This window comes from Cebus imitator, unplaced genomic scaffold, assembly GCF_001604975.1.
Source record: "Cebus imitator isolate Cc_AM_T3 unplaced genomic scaffold, Cebus_imitator-1.0 Scaffold286, whole genome shotgun sequence".
Lineage (NCBI taxonomy): Eukaryota > Metazoa > Chordata > Mammalia > Primates > Cebidae > Cebus > Cebus imitator.
This window is the reverse complement of record NW_016107601.1, coordinates 1,495,673-1,518,460: the sequence shown is the minus strand read 5'-3', so window position 1 is coordinate 1,518,460 and position 22,788 is coordinate 1,495,673.

Sequence of the window (22,788 nt, the reverse complement as noted above, 5' to 3'; positions counted from 1 at the left end):
CGAATCAGAATGAACTGCTTTTGACTGTGGATATAATAAGTCAGAAGGCATTCACTAAACCAAAAGGCAAGAACTTCTTTTCCAGTGTGACTAATTCAACTTAATGAATTATTTTTTTTAAAAAAAACTTCATATATAAGATATAAGAAGAAAAGGGAAGATGATAGAAAGGCAAGCAACAGCTAGTACATTTTATGAGAAGAAAATAGCCACAATTTTGAACCGATTAAAGTTAGAATTTCTCCCTGACCTTGAATTTGACAAAACTCAATATAAAGGTCAACCTTATAAAAGAACTTCAATTATAAGAGGTTATCTAAAGAGCACTTAAACTGGTTTTCAAGATTAAATACTAACTGAAGTTTGTATTTATTTCGTAAACAACCATGTTAACCTTGCTATTTGCACTGCCAATGACATCTTCCCAAGACTATAGGATCTCTATGCTATAAATCTTTACTAGATAAGCAGCTCATTCCTTGTTTGTCAAAATGTAGTAGGATGTTGTACCAGTAAAACAATACAGAAATGAATCAAATGCAATACTGTATATTACAAAGACAAAATATATTATAGTACATGACATATACTTTGTAATAATCCTTTATCCCCTAGAAATAAAATTGATATCACAGTAACCAACACTTACACATCTGAGAATGGTCTTAAGAGCTAATAAAAGATAATATAGTATTAATAATCCCTGCATGTGTTCATTGTTTTGTAGTTCACAAACCTCCCTTGCCAGGGTTCTGTCCGTTGAACTTGCCCTCTGAGACAAGAGCATCGGAGACTTACAGAAGTGACCTGATTTGCCCAAGGTCATATGACTAAGAGGCAAACTTAGAACTCAGGCACAGTGTAGGTTTTTCCTGGACAACTGAACTATTTCTCTGAAGTTATTGCTTCTCTTCAGGGACAGGAGATGTGAAAAGAGAATAAACAGAAAGCCACTATTATTTCAGCATTTAATATTTTTTCAAACGATCTTCCATAGATTTAATGTTTTAAACAAGCAATATTAAATAGAATTTCAAATATAGTAGGAGCCTTTTAATAAAATGCCATTAGGGCCAATATTAGGCTGTTAATGGAAGAGGTCAAAGTACAAAACCTTTAAAATATAATAATTACTGTATTTTATTTTACTTGAAAACATTAATGTACATTTGTTCACTAATTATTTTTCTTTTTAAGACAGAGTCTCACCCTGTCACCCAGGCTGGAATGCAGTGGCACAATCTCTGCTCACTGCAGCCTCCGCCTCCCCACCTCTGGGTTTAAGTGATTCTCCTGCCTCAGCCTCCTGAATAGCTGGGATTACAAGCATGCACCACCACACCCAGCTAATTTTTGTATTTTTAGCAGAGATGGGGTTTCACTATGTTGGCCAAGCTGGTCTCTAACTCCTGACCTCAAGCAATCCTTCCACCTCAGCCCCCCAAAGTGCTAGGATTACAGGAGTAAGCCACTGCACCAGACCTACTCACTAAGTTTTTTTTAATGTAGAGCCAAATACTTGTGTTTGAGAATCAGCCCAGTAACTTACCCTAAATGTCTGTCTTACAACAACTCCCCTATAATTAATCATATACATTTTCCAGTTTCAATCTACTCAATTTGAAGCTAAAACTTAATTAACGGAGGAGAAACTGCCTAGTCTCAAAGTATCTCCCCTTAGAAAACATATTAACAAAAAAGATAAACATAAATTTTACAGTAAAGAAACCTAACAGATACCAAGTAATAACATCACCAGTAATAAGATATATCAATACCATAAACGCCTTGATAGAATACACTATGAATGGCAGAATATCACTTCTGCAGTTTTCTTGCCCAAAGTGTGTAGCCTCATTTCAATTATGAGAAAACATTACACAAGCCAAAATTGAGGGACGTTCTGTAAGATAACTGATCAATCCTTTTTACAGTGTCAAGATCACAAAAAACAAAAATTGAGCAACAATGACAAAATGAAGATAAAGAAGAAATAGCCACTAAATAATGCTTTGGGGGATCCTGGATTGGGTCTTGAGACAGAAAAAAAGAAATTAGTGGAAAACCTCATGACATTTGAATAAGGTTTATTATTTAGTAGTATTGTACCAATGTTAATTTCCTGGTTTTGTTAATTGTTTTATGGTTACACAAGATTAACACATTGGAGGAAGCTGGCTAAGGGACATACAAGAACTCTATAAGCTATTTTTTATAAATTTTCAGTAAGTCTAAAATTAGTTCAAAATAAAAAGGTAAAACAACTAACAAACAAACAAAAAGCAATCAGTTTTAAACCAGTAATAACACCAAAATCCCAATAGGAAAAAAAGCTTATTTCCAACAGGAATAAGCAAGTCATAAAAGAAAAAACAAATGGCCAGTAGCAAGCACATAGAAAGAAGGTTCCAACTCAGTAATTAACCAAAGAAATGCAAATATAAACAACGAGATACTTGCATTTGCATTCCTTCAACGAAGAATTTGCATTTCTTCATTTTGTTTTATGAATACTATTCAGTGGGTGTAGTTTATAAGGAGAAAGGCACACAAAACCACTCAGGTGGGAGTGTAAATTGATATAAACTTGTTTGGGAAAAATTTTTTAAATTTAAATGTATATATCCTTGGGACTAGCATTTCTCCTTCTAAGAATTCATTTTGAAAACATAAATAAGAATAGAAAGAACATTCATTGCAATGGTATTTATAATAATGAAAATTCTTAAACAGCCTAAATATTTACCAGTAGGAAAAGGTTAATTATGATGTGCCCACATAATGAAATATTATACAATAATTAATACAAAATAGTATATAGATTTATATTCATTGACATAAATAGATATATATGATTATTATGTATAATATAGTTATGAAAGAAAATTTATGGTAAATAACTATATAGTACAAATTATAGCATAAAATATAGTACCTCTCAATACATAGAAAATATGGGAAAATATTATATGTATGTGTGTGTACATTTTCTTCCTGGTTTATTTTTATTTTCTTTTTTCCAATTTGTCTCTTCTAATTTTCTACAATTAATATGTATTACTTTTGCAACACAATTTTTTAAATTAATGCCCACCCAAATTTTATTTACTTCTCAGGGATCTCAGATTGTGCTAAGGTCACTATCTCCATTTTACCAAAGATTGAAACACTGTCTGTGCATATGACTGCATTTTCAGGAATTGTCACTAGGTGGTACACTGTTTCTCTAGCAGATGTTCAAGACCTTTTCGTTTAAGTCAGCTGTATGTACTTACTGCTGTGACGCTAGAAACAATAACTTAGTTCAATAGTTTTTCCTGTAAAAATTCCTTCACCTTCCCCCACATCACTAACAACTTAATAGCCAATTGCTCCATTACCTTACTATAGGCACTCAAGAAATGTTTGTTGGGCAAATAAGGAATAATTAAAAATAGAAGCCAGGTGCAGTGGCTCACGCCTGTAATCTCAGCAATTTGAGATACCAAAGCAGGTGGATCGCTTGAGCTCAGGAGTTCAAGACCAGCCTGGGCAATGTGGTGAAATCCTGTTTCTACAAAACAATTTTAAAAATCAGCCGAGTGTGGCGGTACACGCCTATAGACCCAGCTACTCGGGAGGCTGAGGTGGGAAGATGACTTGTGGCCAGGAGGTCAAGGCTGCAGTTAACCATGACTGCACCACTGCACTCCAGCCTGGGTGACACAGCAAGACCCTGTCTCAAAAATAAAATAAAAATAGAAATGGCTAAAGCATCAAAAATTGAGCAGCTCTTCAATTACTTTGTCAACTTTCTAAACAAAGTTAAATGGGTTTCACGGGTGCCTCTTTTATACAATACTCTGCATTATGAATCTACAAAAAAATGGAATCAACATTTCTCAAACATACTTAAGTCCCTTTTCTTATAAACCATCTTTGAAGGAAAGACATTCCAAGGAATATGATTTGGAAAATCTTGTCCTCAATGCTTTTCCATCTTGTTTAATATAATCACCTTAGCGTCAACCCATCTGAAGTTCCAATCTTCTTTACTCTTCATTATGGACTTCAACTTTGCTGCATTCATATTCCCCAGGACTATCAAGTCCCATGTTGGCACTTGCTATTATGTTGCTAGCCAGGTGCTGACATCTATCAAATGCAAACTCTCTGCACTTAAAGCATGTCTCCCTGAGTAGGGCCAGTTTCATCACAGGTGTTGATTAAGTAGATCCCGTTCCTATTCACACCTGATTCCAGTCTGAACTAAACTCAATTCAAAGGCAAGAACATGCCTACTCTCCAGCCTCTAGTTCATGTGAGACATTAAAATCTCATTTCCCTGGAATGCTTGTGAAATAGAGCTGAGTGAGTTACTATCCACTCATTAAGGCAAACTTTGAAAATGTCCTCATTATCTAAAGAAAATAAAAAGTCAACAAGATACATAGACATAGTCTTATTATACTAAGAAATGGTCTAAACAAGAAAATATTATTATCTATTACTTGGGTTCCTGTTTGTCTCTTCCAAAGATTGTGAGCCCCTTGAGAATAAGAACCATGTATATAGTTCAACTCAGCTCCCCCAGTAAGCAGCATGGTATCTGGAACATCGCAAGCTTTAATAAATGTTTAAAGAATAAACAAATTAACAAACGAGTAAATGAGTAGAGTAATATGTTTGTTAGTAAATACTAAAAGGAACTGGTTCTAATAAATCACATTTTAAAGATGTTCTAATAATATCACATTTTAAAACCCTGTATTAATATATTTTCTAATAATATCATATTTAGTTCTTATCTAGTTCTCATAATAGAATAAGATAGTTCTATTAGTTCTACTAAAATCACATTTTAAAACCCTGTATTAATATATATTAACATCAAAATTGCTTTCTCGTTTATTTATTCTTTCAGAAAACCATTAAGTACATACTGTATTTCAGATGCTGTGCTAAGGATATAAAGATGAATTAGAAATAATTTTGTCTTCAAGAAGTATAGTGTAGTGAATAAAAATAATTTACATGTATTTAATGTTTCTTCATGTACTATCATACTTGATACAATAATTCAATGAGACTGATGTATTTCCTGTCTATATTTTTTTGTTGATTGATTGATTGATTCATAAGGTTTCACTCTGTCGCCCAGGCTAGAGTGCAGTGATGTGATCACAGCTCACTGCAGACTCGACCTCTGAGGCTCAAACAATCCTCCCACCTCACTCTACCAAGTAGCTGGGACCACAGGGGTGCATCACCACACCCAGCTAATGTTTTTATTTTTTGTAGAGACGGAGTTTCTCCATATTGCCCAGGCTGATCTTGAATTCCTGGGTCCAAGTGATTCTCCTGTCTGTGCCTCCCAAAGTGCTGAGCCCTGTCTGTGCCTCCCAAAGTGCTGAGCCCTGTCTGTGCCTCCCAAAGTGCTGAGCCCTGTCTGGGCCTCCCAAAGTGCTGAGTCCTGTCTGGGCCTCCCAAAGTGCTGAGATTCCAAGCATGACTCACCATACCTGGCCTACTTTAAAAATTTTTTAAAGTAATAGGCAGGTACAAAGGAATTCTTATGAAATAGATGTAGGTATAAAGTATAACATACTCCTGTGTAGATGTCCCCAACTTAAGAACAAGGACATCTAAGTCCTCTGTGACCCTTTTGATTTCCCCTAAAAAAATACTTTCCTGGATTTTCTCTTTATTCTTCCTCATTTTTATTTACATTTAACCACGTTTGTTTTGCTAAGCAATATATTATGTGGTTTTGCATGTTTTTGTGCTTTGTTCAAATGGAAACATGCTGGAAACTTACTCTTTCTGCTAAACATTATAGTTTTGTATCTTCTTAATTCTCATGTATTTGTTTTTTTATATATAGTGTGAGATAAAGTTCCAATTTCAGTGTTTAAATTTACACAACCACACAACCAGTTGTTCCAGGGCCACTTATTGAAAATGTCATCTTTTCCTAAACAATTTGCAGTGTCATCTCAGTCATAAATAAAATTTCCATTTTTGTATTGGTCTGTTTCTGGGCTTTCTTTTCTCCTTTGTTGATCAACTTGTACAGCTTTGTACCTAATTCCAGATTGTCTAAAGAAATAGAGCTATATAATAAATTCTTAATTTTGATAAGCAAGTTATTCTACTCTGTACTGCTTCTTTAGAAGTGTCTTGTTTACTCTTAATCATTTGTACTTGCATATAAATTTTAAAATCAGTTCGTCATATCTCCTTTATACATATAATTGAATGGAACCTCAAAGTGGCTCATAATGAGCCATGATGAAGACAAAGTTTGAACCCACTCCTTCTAACTCCCAAGTCCAAGACTCCTTTTTTCTTTTCTTTTCCTTTGTTTTGTATTGTTTTTTAGACAAATTTTCACTTTGTCACACAGGCTGAAGTGCAGTGGTACAATCATAGTTCACTGTATCTTCAACATCCTCAGCTCAAGTATTCTCCCAGCCTCCCCAGTAGCTGGGATTTCAGATACACACCACTGTGCCCAGCTATTTTTATTATTTTTATTTTTTATAGAGATGGAGTCTCACTTTATTGCCCAAACTGTTCTCAAACTCCTGGCTTCAAGCAATCCTGCCACCTTGGCCTCCCAAAGTGCTGGGATTACAGGCATAAGCCACCATGCTCAGCCTCTAAGACTCCTTCTATGTAGCACTCAGCATTTCAGGGGATAATACTCTTTAATATCCCCATCAAAAGATAAACTCATACAGCTACTTCAGAGCATTCTGCAACTAATTCATCAGAAGATCCACCAAAATGTAACGTTCTTTAAGGGATTCCATGGGACCATGCTGAAGTTCTTTAATGGATAATTATTGCAAGGCTGCTAGATGTTTGTTCAACATCCAATTATTCTCTCATTCTTCCTCAGTGATACAACTTTCATTTTATTGAGGCATGAGGCCAAAGTTGCCCAGCTAATAAATACTAAATTTCCCAGCCACCTTTATAGATAGAAGTATCCATGTCTCACTGTTCTGCCCAAGGAGACATTAGCAGGTGTTTGGAAGCAGGAAAAAGAAACATTCCTCAAAGAGGGAGGGGGCAGACTCAGCTGACAGCCTTTGTGGCCCTTGGTGTCCTTTGTTCTTGCTCCTTCACGCATCCTAAACTGCACAAATAATGGCAAGTGTTGCAGCAGCCACTTGCATTTGACCACAGGGGTAAGGCCAAGAGAAACTGCAAAGATGTAAGAAATACGCTCTCCTTGAGCCTCTATACCTTCCTTGAATATCAATCTTTCAGACTTTGCATTTTATTTAAGAAAAATAATCCTCTGCCTGACTCAAGACACTGCTGTTTGGGTTTTCTATTACAAACAGCCAAATTTAGTTTCTACTGATAAAGAATCAAATAGCACATTTGCTCTAAAATCACGTCTGCTTACAGTTGTCTCTTCCATGGTACATAGTACAGAACTTTAGAGCTCAAACCCAGGTATTAAGTCAACGTCCTTTTCCAGGGCACAAAGCAAGTTCCATTGATGGTACTACTCATGTTCATGCTTGAATGGGTTAGGCACCTGTTCCCCCACAACCTGAGGCTATACCCATTTACCATGCAGAGTGCTTGTAAGGTTCAAATGATAAAAGTGTATGTGATTTGACAAAAAACAACTCATTGCATACCTACCATGAACAAGTACTCTTCTAGTCACAGTGAATAGAAGACACTCCACATTCATGTAGCTATGATAGAGTAGGTGATAAAAGACACATAATATCAATAGTGAAAGGGCTAAGAAGAAAAATAAAGTATGCCCCTTGGCCGGGTGTGGTGGCTCATACCTGTAATCCCACACTTAGTCATCCAAGGCAGGTGGATCATTTGAGGTCAGGAGTTCAAGAATATATGCCCCATTAAATTTGCACTCTTACCTGCTTCAACTTCCCTCATGCTGGGGTTGGACGTATATGACTCTAATAAGTACGTATTAACAGTTTAAGTCCTTTTTAAAAGATTCAGGCCAGGTGCAGTGGCTTACTCTTGTAATTACATCACTTTGGGAGGCTGAGGAAGGTGGATCACTTGAGATCAGGAGTTCAAGACCAGCCAGGTCAACATGGCAAAACCCCATCTTCACTAAAAACACAAAAAAATTAGCCAGGCATGGTGGTGGGCACCTATAATCCCAACTACTTGGGAGGCTGAGGCACAAGAATTGCTTTGAACCTGGGAGGCAAAGGCTGCAGTGAGCCCAGATCATGCCACTGCACTCAGCCTGAGTGACAGAGCCACACTCTGTTTAAAAAAAAAAAAAATCATTACCTCTTAAAGGAAGACAAAATAGTAGAAGGCATTTAGCCCAATTTCCCTTTCAATGTATGCAAGCATGAACGTTTGACATTCTACAGATACTGACCATCTGATAAGACATCATGCTAAAGGTTTTAAGGGGTTCAGAGATTAAGACATAGTCCTTGGTTTGAAAGAGTTTATAATCTAGTAAAGAAAACAGACTCACTTGATGATTCCACCTTCTGAGGCTGGGACTCAAATACCTGGAATAAGAAATTGAGGGCCCAGGTCAATGGGCACCTGCACATTTCTACCATCTACCATGGGCCCAGAAAAAAAGAATTGTGGTAACATTGTATTTATCGCAGATGCCACAGAGCATCTGTTTTTTAAATTTTATATATAGGATCTCTGTTCTTTTTTTATTCCTATTTGCCTATTTGACATAATGTGTATTTCCATTAAATCTGGAAGTCCCAACTCCTTTTGAAAAATTTTAAAAAGAGAGTATAAACTAATTGTAGATTGAGGTGGGAGCATCACTTGAACCCAAGAGTCTCAGGCAGCAGTGAGCTATGATCACACCACTGCACTCCAGCCTGGGCGGCAGAACAAGACCTTGTCTCAAAATAAATAAAATATCATAAACTATGAGATATAGAAGAAAGATTATTAAAACAAATCATAAATATTGGTTCTAAGACTCATTGGCTATGTGATCTTTGGCAAGTGATTTAAACTCTCTAAACACCATGTGTTCCCCCATGACCTGAGGCTATACCCATTTACTATGCAGAATGCTTGTGAGGCTCAAATGATAAAAGTGTATGTGAATGGACAAAAAACAATTCATTGAATGCATACCATGAACAAGCACTCTTCTAGTCACAGTGAATAGAAGACACTCTGCACTCGTGTAGCTTTAATATAGTAGGTGATAAAAGACATGTAATATCAATAGTGAAAGTGCTAAGAAGAAAAATAAAGTATGTAATTTTCATTACCATTAAAGATAGAGAATTAGAGAGCATGTAAAGAAAAATTAAGTCTCCAGGATTAACTTTCCCTTTAGCATAATGAGTTTAGGCTGCTCTGAGATGTTTTACTCTATGAGCAGAATGTGCCTTTTGTGATAGGCTTGCCAGGGAGGAGTACCATTTGAAGAGAGTCCTGAATGAACAGAGAGATAGGCAATATAGATATCTGGAGAAAGACTATTTAAGCAAAGAGAAAGAAGGGCAAAGGCTCAGAGGCTGGAGCATATTTGACCATTCAAGTACCCAGCAGGTATCCAGCACATGATAGTTCTTTTGCAGCAGTGATATTTCCAGCTGCCCACTCTGCAACAAAGTTGTACAAAGTTGTACCACCACTTCATCTCCTTCAGTCTGAACTCTGGACTATACCATAAGCTCTCTCCTTCTTCTATATTCTCATACTACCAGCAATCTAACATTCTCACTCTCTTCTTCTCTTTTAGCCTAAGAATAGACTCTCTCCACAAATGCTTAAAGTGTCCTCTTTTTTAAAGTTAACATATACTGGGAGCTAGATATGTGTCGAGCACTTTACTAAATAATTTGGGTATCTTAACTTATTTGATCCTCCCAAAAATCCTAGATAGTTAGTACTGTGTTTCAAATGTGGAAACAGATTCAAAAGTTGAATATGATCAAGTTCACCCGGCTGAGTTGAAACTTCAACCCAAGCCATCTCTTATGTCCATCAGATTAGCCACTATCCTATGCTGCTTTCTTGTCAACAGAAGAAGATACTGCAGACCTATTGATGGACAAGTTTGGAATAGTCTCTGTTGAGGAAAAATCAATTGTCCTAAAAGAATGATTTGCAGTTCCATCCTTCTAGAATTCTGGAGTGCTCACAGTCATTCATTCATTCAACATTTATTAAACACCAATTATGTGCAAGGACTGTGCAAAATTCTGGGGATGGAGCATACAGCTAAGAAAGTCCCCTGTCCCAGTGAGTCAAAGGTATATCAAAACTCTGGAGATGGAATTTGTTTGCTATACTTCAAGAGTGGGGCAAATTATATAAATAGAATAACAAAATAATTATAATAAACTTTTACCACCAGAGTATCTCAATTGCAAAGATAAGTTGAAAATCACTTCTATAAAGAAGAGGGAGAGTCTAAAGTACCTGCCTGTGTCATAATCAAGTCCCATTTGCTATATCCCAAAGAAGTCTCTTTATACTAGATTTTCAAGTATCACATCATAAGAATTAAAAGTTATTAGGTCCAAAATGTTCTTTATTGTTTGATGGTTTTCATCTATGTGTATTTTTACTACCTAGGGTTTGCGAGGCTGCAAACTAAATTTCATAAACCATAAAAACTTACAGTTCTATTAACTCATGATGAGCTTAATCTTTCATTTACTACCTCCTTCAACCTTATTGAAGTTTCACCTTTCATTTTTCCCGTATGCATACTGAGCTCTGTGCACCTATGTGGGTGAGCTGCTAATAAGCAACAAGACTGTATTGACAGTGTTCATATGCTCTACAATATCCTGTTTTTTACCTACAGAGTGCTGGCTGGCAAACCCAAGAAGCACTCAGAATATCACACTCTGTTAGGCAGCAATGAATTTGATGAAGTTTAAATGATCCCTACTGACTCTGGGGGATGAAATCCTAGCTAACACAATAAGCACTGTGGAATAGAATTTTCAGTGACGATAGAAATGTTCTATATCTGTGTTGTCCAATATAGTAGCCACTAGCAACGGCAATAGAACATTGGAAATATGGCTAGTATAACCAAGAATGTAAATTTTAAATTTCATTTAATCTTAATGAATTTAAATTTTAAAACTCACATTAGCTGATAGCTACTATATGATAGACACATAAGGAAAGATTTCTCATTATTTTAAAATATTCTTAATGGCATGAAATCTGCTACAATTCTTTTTTGTTATTTTTTCTTTTTTATTTTATTTTATTTTATTTTTAATTCACAAATAGTAATTGAATAGATTCATAATATACAATGTGATATTTTGATATATCATTATATTGTGGAATGATTAAATCAAGCTAATTAACAAGTCTCACCTCACATACTTATTTTTTGCAATGAAAATATTTAAAATCTACTTTTTCAGAAAATTTGAAATATACCCCATGCTAAAATTCTTAAACTGACTTTTTTCATAAAACAATAATTTTATAATTCTATTTTAGGGCTTCTACTGCTAATAAAAAGTGGCGGTGATTGATTTATTGCAAAATTACATTTTCTTTTTAAATAACAATTGCATATTTTATGGCTTATCTCACTAATGCCACAGAGCTAAATGCCTTACTTTAAGGTGTCTATATTTAATAGTGCAAAATTTGGGGGCATGCAGAGTTTAGTATCCAAGATAAGGTTTCACCTAAAAGGCAGAGAGACGCATTTCAATCCATTGACAGATGAAGGAATATACAAATCCATTAGTATATACATAGAATAGAATATTATTCATCCTTAAAAAAGAAGGAAATTCTGATACATGCTGAAACCTGGATGACATTTGCTAAGTGAAATAAGCCAGTCACAGGAGGACAAATGCCATATGATTCCCTTACATGAGGCGTCTAGAGTAGTCAAATTCATAGAGATATAAAGTAGAATGGTGATTACCAGGGGCTGAGGAGAGGGGAGATGGGAAGTCACATTTAATGGATACAGAGCTTTGGCTGGGGAAGATGAAAAGGTCCTGGAGATGGACGGTGAGGATAATTGCACAACAATGTGAATGTACTTTGTACCAAAGAACTGTACACTTAGAAATGGTTAAAATGGTAAAATTCACATTGTGTATATTTGACAATTTAAAAATTCAGTAATTCTAAAAAAAACCATTTAATAAGATGAGCTCTTACACAGTGAATCAGACATTGTAGTCAACCCTCAGTCTTCCCAAAGCTCCTGAAGAAAAAGAATAGATCAGATTCAACAAATTATAGAGAATCCAAGATCCCCATAACGCAGACATTCTGCTTAATTCGAGAATATGTGACAGAGTGATTTTTACTTGGAACTATCTTCATCAGTGGAGTTGGTCTACGGAAATTTTTTTTTAATTTATTACCACTTTATTTTTATTTATGTTTAAAATTTTATTTAGGTTCAGAGGTACATGTGCAGATTTGTTATATACCTATATAACATTGTGTGTTGCAGGAGTTTGGTGTACAGATTGCTTCATCGCCCAGGTAATGAGCATAGTACTTGATAGGTAGTTTTTCTATCCCCATCCTCTACCCACTCTCCACCCTCAAGTAGGCCCTGTGAAGCTATACTAGAAAATCCAAGGTGACTAGGGACTATAGTAGACCCCCAGTATACTGCCTAAGCACCACCTACTGGATCCTATCTCAAAGCTTCAACACCAAAAATACCTTGCTAACATACCCCTATGTAAAACTAAAGATAAGAAGTCAGCTACAAATAAAGACTCTGCACAAAGACTCAGCTTGTGGAAACATCTAGAAAAGAAATCAATGGATAGTATTCAACCTATACCACAGTTAAAGGGGACACACACAGAGATGAAAAAGAGCCAATGCAGGAACTCCAACAACTCAAATGGGCAGATTATCTCATGTCCTCCAAATTACCTCACTAGTTCTCCAATGAGCATTCTGTATTAGTCTGTTTTCACACTGCTATAAATAACTATCCAACACTGGGTCATCTATAAAGAAAAAGGGTTTAATTGACTAACAGTTCTGCATGGCTATGGAGGCCACAGGAAACTTACAATCATGGCAGAAGGAGAAGAAGAAGCAAGCACCTTCTTAGAAGGCATCAGGAGAGAGACAAAGCAAGTGGGGGAACAGCCAAACACTTTTAAAGCATGTGGTCTCCTGAGAACTAACCCACTATCCTGAGAAAAACATGGGAGAAACCACCCCCATGATCTACTCATCTTCCACCAGGTCCCTCCCTCAACATGTGGGGATTAAAATTCAAGATGAGATTTGGGTGGAGACACAAATCCAAACCATATTATTCTACCCTTAGCCCTTCCCAAATCTCATGTTCTTTTCACATTTCAAAACCAATCATGCCTCCCAAAAGTTCCCCAAAGTCTTAACGCATTCCAGCATTAACTCAAAAGTCCAGGTCCAAAGTTTCATCTAAGACAAGGCAAGTTACTTTCACTGATGAGCCTGTAAAATCAAAAACAAATTAGTTACTTCCAAGATACAATGGGGATAGGCACTGGGTGAATGTTCCCATTCCAAATGGGAGAAATTGGCCAAAAATATTTATGAACATAAATAAAAGGATAGCAAAAAATCTACCAAGCAAATGGAAATAAGAAAAAAGCAGGATTGCAATCCAATTTTTAGACAAAAATGAACAAAAACCAAAAAAGACAAGGGTATTTCAAAATGGTAAAGGGTTCAATTCAACAAGAGTACCTAACTATCCTAATTATATATGTACCCAACACAGGAGCATCTAGACTCGTTAAGCAAGTTCTCAGAGACTTTCAATAAGACAGCCTCCCAAACAATAATAGTGGAAGATTTTCAACACTCCACTGACAGTATTAGACAAATGATTGAGGCAGAAAATTAACAAAGATATTCACAACCTGAACTCACCATTGGGCCAAATGGATCTAATAGACATTTATAGAACTCTCTACCCCAAAACAACAATATACATTCTTATCATTGCCATATAGCACATACTCTAAAACTGACCACACAATAGAACATAAAACAATCCTCAGGAAATGCAAAAGAACTGAAATCATACCAAATACACTCTCGGACCACAGGACAATAAAGGTAGAAGTCAAGAATAAAAAAGAACATTGTAAATCATGCAATTACAGGAAAATTAAACAACCGTTCCTAAATAATGTTTGCATAAATAATGAAATTAAGATAGAAATCAAGCAGATCTTTGAAAATAAGAAGAAGAAAGATACAACGTGCCAGAATCTCTGGGACGCAGCTAAGGCAGTTAGTGTTAAGAGGGAAATTTATAGCACCAAACACCCTCATTGAAAAGTTTTGTACAAAGATCTCAAATTAACAACTTAACATCACAACTAAAAGAACTAGAGAAGCAAGAGCAGACCAACTCCCATACTAGCAGAAGACAAGAAATAACCAAAATCAGAGCTGACCTGAAGGAAATTAAGACATGAAAAACCATTAAATATCAATAAATCTGGGAGTTGGTTTTTTTTTAAACACATAAAATAGATAGGCTGCTAGGTAAACTAATGAAGAACAAAAGAGAAAAGATACAAATAAACACAACTAGAAACAACAAAGGGGATATTACCACTGACCCCACAGAAATAAAAATAACCATCAAAACTACTATGAACACCTCTAGGCACACAAACTAGAAAATTTAGAAGACATAAACTCCTGGACACATATACCCTCTCAAGATTGAAGCAGGAAGATATTATCCCCTGAACAGACCAGTAATAAGCTCCAAAATTGAATCATTAATAAATAGTCTACCAACCAAAGAAAGCCCAGGACCAGATGGATTCACAGCCAAATTCTAACAGATGTAAAACAAGAAATGGTACCATTTCTACTGAAACTATTCCAAAAATTGAGAAGGAGGTGAACTTCCCCAACTCGTTCTATGAGGCCAGCATCATTCTGGTGCCAAAACCTGGCAGAGACAAAACAAAAAAAAAAGAAACTTCAGACCAATATTTTTGATGAACGTTGATACAAAATTTCTCAACAAAATACATGCAAACTGAATTCAGCAGCACATCAAAAAGCTACTCCATGATCAAGTAGGCTTCAACCCTAATATGTAAGTTTGGTTCAACATAGGAAAATCAATAAATGTAATTCATCACATAAATAGAACTAAAGACAAAAATCACATGATTATCTCAATAAAGGCAGAAAGTCTTTCAATAAAATTCAACATTCCTTTTTTTTTTTTTTTGAGACAGAGTCTCACTCTGTCACCCAGGCTGGAGTGCAATGGCGCGATCTCGGCTCACTGCAACCTCCGCCTCCCAGGTTCAAGCGATTCTCCTGCCTCAGCCTCCTGAGTACCTGGGATTACAGGCGCGTGCCACTGCACCCAGCTAATTTTTGTATTTTTAGTAGAGATGGGGTTTCAACATTTTGGCCAGGCTGGTCTCGAACTCCTGACTTTGTGATCCACCCACCTCGACCTCCCAAAGTGCTGAGATTACAGGCATGAGCCACCGCACCTGGCCTCAACATTCCTTCATGTTAAAAACTCTCAATAGGCCAGGCACGGTGGCTCACGCCTGTGATCCCAGTACTCTGGGAGGCCAAGGCAGGGTGATCATTTGTGGTCAGGTGTTTAAGACCAGCCCAACCAATGTGGTGAACCCCCATCTCTACAAGAATACAAAAATTAGCTGGGCATGGCAGCACATGCCTGTAATCCCAGCTACTTGGGAGACTGAGGCACAAGAATCACTTGAACCTGGGAGATGCAGTGAGCCAAGATCATGCCACTGCACTCCAGCCTGGAAGACAGAGTGAGATTCTTCTCAAAAATAAATAAATAAATAAATATAAACTAGGTATTGAAGGAATATACCTCAAAAGAGTAAATGCCATATATGGCATACCCACAACCCACATCATACTAAATGGGGAAATGCTGGAAGCATTCCCCTTAAAAACTGGCACAAGACAAGGATGCCCTCCCTCACCACTCTGATTCAACATAGTATTGGAAGTTCTGGCCACAGTGAGCAAGAAAGAGAAAGAAATAAAAGAAATCCATATAGGAAGAAAGGAAGTCAAACTATCCCCGTTTGCAGATGACATGATTCTATATCTAGAAAACCCCATAGTCTCAGCCCAAAAACTCCTTCAGCTGATAAACTACAGCAAAGTTTCAGTATACAAAATCAATATATAAAAATCACTAGCATTCCTATACACCAAGAACGGCCAAGCGGAGAACCAAATCAGGAACACAACCCACTCACAATTGCCACAAGAGAATAAAATGCCAACTTGTACAGCTAACCAGAAACCAAGAAGTCAAAAAATTTCTACAATGAGAATTACAAAACACTGCTCAAACAAGTCAGAGATGACACAAACAAATGGGAAAACATTCCACGTTCATGAATACAAAGAACTGATATCATTAAAATGGCCATACTACCCAAAGCAATTTACAGATTCAGTGCTATTCTCATCAAACTACCAATGACATTCTTCACAGAACTAAAAAATTAAACAATAAATAAATAATAAAAAGTAAACTATTTTAAAATTTATGTGGAACAATAAAAGAGCACAAATAGCCAAGGCAATCCTAAGCAAAAAATGAAGACATCATGTTACCCAATTTCAAACTATACTATGGGGCTACAGTAACCAAAACAGCATGGTTCTGGTATAAAAACAGGCTCATAGGCCAGGGAAACAGAATAGAGAGCTCAGAAATAATGCTGCAAACCTACAACCATCTGATCTTCTTCAAAGCTGACAAAAACAAGCAATGGGAAAAGGGCTCTTTATTCAATAAATGGTGCTGGGATAACTGGCTACCCATATCTGGAGGATTGAAACTGGATCCCTTGAACCATATACAAAAATCAACTCAAGGTAGATTAAAGACTTAAATGTAAAACCCAAAACTGTATAAACCACAGAAGACAACCTAGGCAGTACTATTCTGGACATAGGAAAGGGCAAGATTTCACGATGAAGACACCAAAAGCAATCAGGATAAAAGCAAAAATTGAAAAATGGAATCTAAACTCTAAACTTAAGAGCTTCTGTGCAGCAAATGAACTATCAACAGGGTAAATAGACAACCTACAGAATGGAAGAAAATATTTGCAAATTATGCATCTGACAAAGGCCTAATATCCAGCATCTAAAAGGAACTTAAACAAATTACAAGAAAATAAACAAACAATCCCATTAAAAAGTGGGCAAAGGATGTGAACAGACTCTTTCCAAAAGAAGACACAGTCAGGGCATGGTGACTCACGCCTGTAATCCCAGCACTTTGGGATGCCCAGGCGGGTGGATCATCTGAGGTCAGTAATTCCAGACCAGCCTGGCCAACATGGTAAAACCCCATCTCTACTAAAAATACAAAAATTAGCCGGGCGTGGTTGCACATGCCTGTTGTCCCAGCCACTTGGGAGCCAAAGGCAGGAGAATCACCTAAGCCTGGGAGGTGGAGGATGCAGTCAGCCAAGATCATGCCACTGCACTGCAGCCTGGGCGACAGAGCAAAACTCTGTCTTAAGAAAAAGAAGAAGAAGACATATATGTGGCCAAGAAACATGAAAAGAAGCTCAATATCGCTGATCATTAGAGAAATATAAATCAAAACCACCAATTTTAATTGATGAGATACCATCTCATACCAGTCAGAATAGCTATCAAAAAGTAAAAAAAAAATAAAAAATAAAAAAGATGCTAGAGAGGTTGCAGAGAAAAGGGAACACTTATACACCGTTGGTGGGAGTGTAAATTAGTTCTACCATTGTGGAAAGCAAGGTGGCAATTCCTCAAAGAGCTAAAAACAGAATTACCCCGTGACCCAGCGATCCCATTACTGGGTATATACCCAAAGAATATAGATCATTCTACCATAAAGACACATATATGTACATGTTAATTGCAACTTCGCAATAGCAAAGACATAGAGTCAATCTAAATGCCCATCAATGACAGATTGGAAAAAGATTACGTGGTGCATGTATACCACAGAATACTATGCAGCCATAAGAAAGAATGAAATTGTGTCTTTTGTGGGGACATGGATGGAGCTAGAGGCCATTACCCTTAGCAAATTAATACAGGAACAGAAAGCCAAATACTGCATGTTCTCACTTATCAGTGGAAGCTAAATGATAACAACTCATGAACACAAAGAGGATAACAACAGACACCAGGGCCTACTTGAGGCTCGAGGGTGGGAGGAGGGAGAGGGTCAGAAAAAAATTCTTATTGAGTACCAGTCTTAGTACCTCAGTAATGAAATAATCTATAAAACAAACTCCCATGACATGAGTTTACCTATATAACAAACCTACAATGTACCCCTAAACCTAAAATAAACGTTTAAACATTTAAAAATAAAAATGAAAGGACTGCATTTCCTAGTCTCCTTTATAATTATGTATGACCATGTGACTCAGGTCTAGTCAAAGAATACAAGCAGAAGTAAAACATGCTTCCCAGGGGACACTAGGCAATGTCTGGAGTCATGTTTCATTGTCACAACTTGGGGCAGGAAGGTGACATTCTGGCACCTATTGAGTGGAGGCCAGGGATGGTGCTGAACATCCTATGATGCACAGGACGTATCCCCACAACAAAGAATTATCTGGTTCAAAGTATCAATAGTCTGATGGTCAGAAATCCTCACTTAAAAGGGAAAGACACTTCCTTCCCTTTCTTTTTCCATTCTGTCAGGTTGAAATTGGCACATAGGAGTGGTTCATGTTGGACCACAGAGATAGAAGCAACATCCTGGAGACAACAGAGCAAAACAGAATGCTGGTGCCTCATTACTTCACAGTACAGAGTCACCCTATCATCTCAGACTTTAAGTGAGAGTGAAATAAACTTCTATCTTGTCTAATCTACTGGTATTTTGAGTCTATTTTATGCACCTGAAGCTGTATCCTAACCAACAGAGAAGCTAAACTTGACAGAGTCCTTTCAGGTGGACTGCCACGGAAGAGTGACTTTAAAAATCACAGGGACAGATATCTCTTCTTTACTACTTAGCCTCCATTTCCCCATGTAACTAGCAGAACTTCCTTTTCAGAAATCCTCCCAGCCCTATTCCCTGCCATGTTGTTTGGATGGGAATGTCTCCAATACCCACATCCACCGTGGACCCCGATTGGCTTAAGCAAAACCCCAACTCCTTGGCCATGGTAATTTACTCTAAGGAAGACTTTCACTGTTCCACTGGACCTTTCAGATGAAGGTGTGGGACTTGGAAATGCTGCAGCCATCTTGTCTCATTAGGGATGCAGCCCAATGATAAAGCTGGCATCACAAAGGAAGAAAGAGTTGGAAGATGATGAGAAACCCATCATTTGATCCCCCAGATCAAACTGCATCTATGATAAGCCCTACCTCTGGCTCTTTCAAATACGTGAGCCAATAAATGTTTTACTTACACAAATTTTTGTTAGGTAGTCTGTCACTTGCAACTGAAAGAATCCTAACAGGTACAGAGAGTTTTATGATTTAACAAAAAAAATCTGACAGAAGATTCACTTTTAGGACCTTTTATTTCACTCAAGAATTAGGACATTATCTGCAAGTTTCCTGTGGCAAGAAAACAATGAGAACAGAAGTTCTGCCATTGTCTAATATATATGTGCTACGGGAAGTAGATGTGAAGGGATCCGCATCGTTTATATTTCTTAGTATTATATATATCCCTTAGACTTTAGAAGTAGCACTGTTGCTCTCACACAACACAGCAGCTTCTCACCACCATACCTAACTTACCCGGTATTCACACAATCAAGCTAGAGGGGGATTCTACTTTCCTTCATGTTGTTATTCTCATAATTAGTTGTTAGTGAAGGCCAGAGGTGTCTGGTAATTATTATGATTATGTTCAATTGCTCAGAGTCCTTAGGAATTCATCATAAACTATCAGTTCTAGATACACAGAAATTTAATATATTAGTATTTCTTAGACTTCCATTTCATTTGCCTATTTCTTATTCCTGGGTTCCATGTTCCTATCCTTCCTAGCCATTGCCGAGGACCCCAGTTTGTACTGAATTAGATACCAGCTTCAAAGGAATTCTCAGGGATAACACATGCTTTCAAGACTCAAAGCAATGTTACTCTGACAGAATGTCAGAAAGGAGCTATGGCAGATGATGTTGGCAATGTTTTCAGGCTGGAAGTCTTCTTCATCATTCAAATTACATGATAAATATATTTGTGTCATTGATAATTATGAGTTTTAGCTATTTTTGTCCTATATTTTATAAGTAATATTCAGCCTCTGTGGTTGTTCTTCATCTTATATTTTATTGATCTTATAGTAGATTATTTTTGAGACAGAGTCTTGCTCTGTCACCCAGGCTAGAGTGCAGTGGCACAATCTCAGCTCACTGCAACCTTCACCTCCTGGGTTCGGGTGATTCTCCTGCCTCAGCCTCCCGAGTAGCTGAGACTACAAGTACCCATCACCACGCCTGGCTAATTTTTGCATTTTTAGTAGAGACAAGCTTTCACCATATTGACCAGGCTGCTCTTGAACTCCAGACCTTGTGATCCACCCACCTCGGCCTTCCAAAGTGCTGGGACTACAGGTGTGAGCCACTGTGCCCAGCTGATGTTCCTGATTTTGATGTGTGAAGATCATGTTACCCCAGATCTAGCCTACATGCAATTTAATAGCTGTTTATGTAACCTAGGAAAAGATATCTAACCTCTCTGTGCCTTAACTTCCTCCTCTTTAAAATAAGAAGAAATGTGAATTATAGTATTGCATATTCTTATAATTGCCATATTTCAATTCAAACTGCAATGCTTTAAACACCAATCACTCTGAAGTATTAGCAATCCACTACACAAATCATAGAAAGAAAGAAAGAAAGAGAGAGAGAGAGAAAGGGAGGGAGAGAGGGAGGGAGGGAGGATGTTGATACAATTCAATGCTAAGACTTGAGGCCAGAGCTACAAATAGCTAAACCTCACACATTTCACACATCAGATATTCTGTGAAACTAGCTACTACGTTGTCCATAAACAATTCAAGTGAAAATTTCTGACCTAGCAGAGCATCTACCTTGAAATATTTGTTGAACTACACTGACTCTTGCCTCAGGGCCTTTGGACACAATGTTCTGTTTACTTGAAATATTCTAGCACCTCTTGTTGCCCTGCTATTAACCATACATCCCATAAGACCTGAAATGTTTCCTACAATTTCCCATGGCAATGAAAGGATCAGCTCTCAGTCTAGACACCACTTTTTGTGGAAAATCTTCCCTAACGCCCACCCCACCCATTCCAACAATTCCACAGTTCCCTATTCTTCCCAGTTACAGCCATTACCAACCTGGATTTAAATTTTCTACTTACTATGTATTTACACAAAAGTGTAAGTTCCATAAAGACATATCTGCTATATGCAGATAGTAAGTGCTCAATAAACACTTATTGAAATAAGGGAGGGAAAGAAACACAGATGGCTACTTGGATAGTAGGAAGGATGAATAGGTAAGTACAGATAGTCTCTTCATGGTTGTCCTTTGAAAATCTGAAAGCTCACAGGCCCACTTATGATTGCAAGGCATTTTTAGTGTTTCAAAGTATTTCACATACATGATTTTATAATACATTTCTGAGTTAATAAAGAAAAAAGAGAAGATCTCTCTTTTAAAATATGAGTATAGGCCAGGCAGGATGGCTCACACCTGTAATCCCAGCACTTTTGGAAGTCGAGGCAGGTGGATCACGATGTCAGGGGTTCAAGACCAGCCTGGCCAACATGGTGAAACCCCATCTCTACAAAAATACAAGCAAACAAACAAAAATACCTAGGTGTGGTGACATGCATCTGTAATCCAAGCAACTCAGGAGGCTGAGGTGGAAGAATTGCTTGAACCCAGGAGATGGAGGTTGCAGTTAGCCAGGATTGTACCATTCTCTAGCCTGGGCAACAGAGTGACACTGTCTCAAAAAAAAAAAAAAAAAAAAAAAAGAGTATAAAGACTGTTAAAAGGTAAGAAAATGCAGAGAGTTTAAACTAACATAAGAAAACATAGGGTCACCTGCAGCAGCTGCACTTGGGGCTCTGCTCAGCCAACTCCACCGGCAGCTCCCGCAGCCCGTCTGCACTGACATCATCCACCTCTGTGCCCAGGGCAGCCGCTGCCAGCACTGTGCCACTCTCCCGCCGCTCCTTGTCTTTCCACGTCTGAGACCTTGAGGCCCCAGGCAGCCACTCCACGGGCTCCTGGAGTGTTCGCGCCTCTTTCTGCGACTCCGTGGCAGATGCTCCAGTCAGGCCATGGCATTGAAGCCCCACTGCCGTCAGGGGTGCCAAGCGCTGGAGAAACTGGCCCATGCAGCACAGCACCCTGCATGCACACCACATACAGGGGCAGGTCTCTGAAGCCCAGCTCGAGGTCCCACCCTGCTGCTGAGAAGGAATGAGTGCATTGGCCCAAGCCCAGTGGGACAGTTCACCTAGAACCCAGAAGGAAACTGTGGGTGGTGCTGGAGTGCAGCCAGGGATGATCCAAGATGGCCGAATAGGAACAGCTCTGGATTGCAGTTTCCAGCGAAAACACAGAGGGTGAGTGATCACCGCATTTCCAAATGAATTTTTACTGCCCACAGACCAGGAGATTGCCAGGCAGAAAAGTGCCACGAGGCTCCACCATGGCTGTTTCAGCTGCGCAGAGGGTCTCTGCACAAAAACTCATATAAATCTAGGCACCATTTCAACTGGCAACTGGAATGCCTGGAAGACAGATCACCCATTCAACTGAAAAAAAGGGGGCTGAAACAGGG